At 32.6% G+C, this 5,015-nt stretch overlaps 1 pseudogene; it reads left to right on the top strand.

The window, feature by feature from the left end:
* The first annotated feature begins 4,072 nt into the window (after positions 1-4,072).
* On the top strand, positions 4,073-4,169 carry LOC138818129 (U6 spliceosomal RNA; annotated as a pseudogene).
* Positions 4,170-5,015: the final 846 nt, after the last annotated feature.

The raw sequence follows: 5,015 nt of genomic DNA, 5'->3' as shown, positions 1-5,015 counted from the left end.
CACCTTCATTAGACTTGAAGCTAAAAATCTGTGATTAGTTGGAAATCAGGCAAGAGCTAAGAGGAGGACAGAGAAATAGGACATAGGAGCATTGTCTTTTTGTAAAAGACACTGTCATCCATGGTATGGGTGATTCAACTCTATTCTTCTCCATACATCTTGTTGAGCAAATGCAAGATGAAGAGAAAAAAATAATCTATGGAAATAATTTTGCAAAGAATAACTTCACTGTTCCTGATATGGTATCTAAGGAGAGTCTTAAGAGAGAAGATAAAAGTGCAGTATTCTTCGGTTTCCTCTAAGCATCTTGTTAGCAAAATATCTTTGAGGTTATAAGTGATTGATCCAAAAATTGGCAGAGTACTTATTTTTGAGGGCACTTTAGACAAAGAAGACTTTCAAGGTAAAAGAAAAAAAGAAAAATGTATAGCTAAATATTTGTGATCACAGCTTCTTGGACTGGTATTTTGGAGACAAAGTTTTACATTAGAGATTGTCCTCATTAACATTGATGCTGGGTTTCCGTGGCAACCAAATGCAAGCGGGAAGTTTAATGGACTCGCTTGGACAAGAAAACAGCATGATAGAAAAAAATGGCTAATAATATTTAGTGAATTATTTTGACCAATTACTTTGCCAGAACAAAGAAGGAAATATTTAATTCAAATCACTTGACTTAAACTTATGAATAAAAGTAGTCAATAGAAATGAGAGAAAACGTAGACGACTGTTTCTTCTCCAATGGAGTAATGGGTTCTTGATCTTGTTTCTTCCATTCTATCTTCACAAGCTATCAAGTGTGGCTCAGGACTGGAATATCCTTTCAGACCAAGAGAACTGGCAGAGGAAAATATTTGCAGCAGATGTAGGTGATTTATAACCTTAAACAGTCTATTTAAATCTGTTAAAATTTCTCCTCTACACCAAATTGCTCACTTCGAACAGCTTTGTATGCTTTTCCCAAGATTGTCCTTCATTAACTATTTAAAATTTTGAGAGGTCATAATCGTACTCTATAGAGATTGCTGTTTAGTTGTGGTTTTTGTGTGTTTTTGTTTTTTGTTGTGTTTTTTCACTGAATTTCAAAATGTTGTGAAAGTGTGTTACAAAAATGTCCATCTAATTGTCCAATGTTCTGGGATCAGAGTCACTCCTTCTATCATTCTCAACCAACCCCTTCTACAAGATTTATTTCCGATTTACCACTTTCTTTCTCACATGTGTATATTAAGTATTCTAGCTGTACTTGCCCCTTGTTCCATTCTTCGTTCATTCTATGGCTTTATTATTATTCCTTTACTATTATTACTATTAATTTAATTTCCTGATACTCATTCTGTTAAACTGTCTGTTAGTACTTTGAAAGGTTTATATACATTCCATGGAGTTTCAATTCTGCATATACTTGAACTGATGTCAGCTTATATTTCCATAATTCATTCATCTGAAGTAACAATTTGCAAGACTGGAGACATGAAGCACCTAGACATGATTTCATTGCCCTCCATTTGGAAGATTAATCTGTAGTCAACAAGAAAGTGTAAAAATGGCTTAGAATGTATTCCTAACTACCAGTTTTTATAAATGGCTTTGTACAGTGGTGTGTGATTATTTTATTTTACATGGGATAATATTTTCAACTACCTATAATTATTGGCAAAAGAAGAAATATAAAATTTACTACGGTAGAGGAATATGATAGAAATAGAAGACAGATTGTATGTTTGTCAAATCTCTGATGAGTACCCATATTCAAGACTTAAAGTCATATTTCTTACTATATTAGACATATAGGGAAAACATAAAACACCATATGATAAGGCAACTATTCATGACTTTTTAAAATGTACTTATGTGATGAAATTTACTTTATTAGCTAATGTTTTGGTTTGAAATATTGGAGGCTGAACTATTTAACAAAATTTTGAAGGCACCTACTGAAAAACACAAATGGTGGGGGGTACTATTCCTACACTTTAATGAATGGTTGAACCTGTTTGGCATTAGTGCTGGGTGAATAAATCAACTCTATTGAAACTTGCTCCCTACACTAGAAAGACTAGTAACCTCACTAAATATCATCACTTGTAAAGTGTTATTTTGGCAAATGTGATTTTTAAAAGTTTATTTGAAAAGGAATATACTTTCAGCAGATTAAATGTAGGTTATCATTTGTTTGAGAATGACAACATTTTTATACTACAGAGCCAAGTTTACTGAAGTACCAGTGTTTTGAAGCACTAAGGATATTCTCAATTAATGTTTTTTGAATTATATTTGACCTCTATGTCAAGTATTCCTAGCATTGGTAGACCAATTATGGATCTATCGTTCAGGAACTATTTTTTAGCCTGCTGATACTGGACTGAAATCATTCATTAACCATTAGGAGAAGGGTACTACAAATAATCTTGTGACATTTGTGGTCTTTTCCACTCATGTGGCATGGTCATCTGAAAATTGAAGGTTTGAATTACTGTACTTTCACATTTTGTGATTTCATCTTGCATTTTAAGTTGCCTTGCATTTCCCAATTGCTCACTGCTAATTCCTGCATTTCAAGGAATTGGGGCCCTGAAATATAAGAAATGAGAAATTGAGATGGGTCTTCAATTACTTTCTCTTGGCATGTTGCATGGGCATAGGTGGGAACTTTTGCCCTAGTTATCTGATGATGCGGATAACTGGGAGCTGGGATCCTAGGACCCATGGATCCTGTAGAAGAATAATACCTTTTAGACATCATATCAGCAAAATTTGAGTATAATCAGGAAGAATGCTTCAGAAATATGGAGAAAAACAATTTGGGACCAGCGAGTTAAAACAATAAACAGAGCAGCAGAGTAAAATCCCTTATAGATTAGAGGAAAACAACATTGTTTTTTTTTTTTACCATGTGAATTCAGAAGACCAATAACACGTAGAAAGTATCACAAGTTTATACCGAAAACATTGCATTGATCCTTTTTATATTCTAATATATATTCTAATCCTGATTATTTATATTCCAATCTATTTATTGGAATAATATAAATTAATTTGTCAAATTATCAATTAATTCCAGTAAGATCCACTTTGTGAAATATAAAATCAACACATATAAATATAAAATATATAATTATCTATAAGAAAATGTTTTGCATTGTTCCGTTGTGGTTAGGGAATCAAAGGCAACTGTTTTAAAGTATTATTCCATTGCCTCTACCTCATTGTTTGGGAGAATTAGAACTAAAGCTTTACCATTCAGGGATGTACAGCTTAGAGGCAAGAGGAAACACTGTGGTTAAAACACTACCAATTTCAGGCCTAATAATGAGGAGAAACATATGGACTTCTCCTGGAGCTATGGAATATATTTGGTGATAGAAAATCAGTGGTGTAACTTCCTGCCTGGTTGGATGGTAGTCAGGCCAGGACATTAGGTAATCATGCATATGAACAATTTTTTCACCTTCTTGGCTTTAGCTACTTTTGGAATGGTAGGGTGTAATAAGCAGTTATATTTTGAAAAAAAATACCTTCTAGTCCGAACAGTTCTGTCTGAACTGTTCGTCTCCATATAATCCCTTGTAACTAAGATTAGTTTTGCTCCAGTAAGACAATCTATGCTGTCAGGGTAAGACATTCTGGTTGGGCTGTTCCTATACGAAGCAAGGGTAAAAGGTCAAGGAGACATTTGTGCCAGCAAGACCTCATTTGGGAAATTTTAAGCTGCAGAAATTTAGAAGTAGCTCTTAAGCAAGGCTTACTTTGAATCCATTAGCTCCACAAAGCTAAATCAGTTAATAAATAAGTACTTGAAAATCCATTACCTTTGCACCTATCTATAACGGCTTCAAAGTATGATCAAATTTCAAATGAAAAAGACTTAAAATAGTCATTTACAAAAACTTGCAAATGTGAGCAATCGAACAAACAACATAAGTTTTTTCCACCATACACAGAATTTTACAGAAATAAGATGAATAGCAATTTTGGGAACAATAAGGTTTCCTTGTTACAAATAGGCAACCAAGGATATATACCTGTCTTAAGATTGCATCATTGATTACTTAAGTTTATAGGATACTACATGCTTCAGCAGCAGGTCTACCCGAATTACAATACAGAGATTTACATGCCTCTTGCACAAGGATGATATGAAAATTTGTGAAGTATTCCATATTTTTCATTCTTCAGATGCAAGAAATGAAAAACTGTTATTCAAAAGTTGATTACAAATATACAAGTGTAATAATATATGTAATTCATAGAAATAAAAGTTAGTTTGACATCAGTGTATTCAATCTTCACCATTTTAGAAAGGCCTTTACATAGCATAACCTTTATAAAACTTTTGAAATAAATAACATTGTCATTTTATCCGAAAGAAATAAAATTCTATAAGGACCTAGGAATTAAAAGAATCTTAAAATGTTTCTGTATGGAATGCAATCTGAAAGGACACATTTATTAATGAACGTATGTATTATAAAACAATGTCGAATTCAAAGTATTATATCTAGGAGCGAATGAAACAGATTATGGACATTATACAAACAGAATACTAAACATTTTAAAATATACTTTTTCAGACAAGCACCAGAAATATCTTTAGTTTCTGTAATACTCATTTCAACAGATAAATTAAAATTTTTTTCTGATTTAAAAAATCACAAACTCTATAGAAATCATTATAGATGTATACAAACAACTAAAATATATTTTGACATCAAAGTCAGGCAATTCACTTGGAAGAATACCATGGAATACATGAATTTTTAAAGTAAGGTATTGCTGTTTCTTTGTATTGTGAAAATATTTTCTATGGTCACATAGGATGGACTGGCAATTTTGAAATTAAAGAAACTTAACTGATCCATTAGGACTTAGGAGAACAATTTGTACAGCTTTCCACAACTTCAAAGAGGTAGTGATACATACTTATCCTTTTGGCAATATCAAATTCAGTTTCTTCCAAGTTGTGCTTCAGAACTGACTTGATATAATGGTTCAATAGAAGGAGATCCAGCGTA

Source organism: Dipodomys merriami, unplaced genomic scaffold (assembly GCF_024711535.1).
Source record: "Dipodomys merriami isolate MVZ:Mamm:240054 unplaced genomic scaffold, mDipMer1.0.p SCAF_714, whole genome shotgun sequence".
Lineage (NCBI taxonomy): Eukaryota > Metazoa > Chordata > Mammalia > Rodentia > Heteromyidae > Dipodomys > Dipodomys merriami.
Note: the sequence above shows the minus strand (reverse complement) of the source record. Positions and strands in the feature narration are given on the sequence as shown.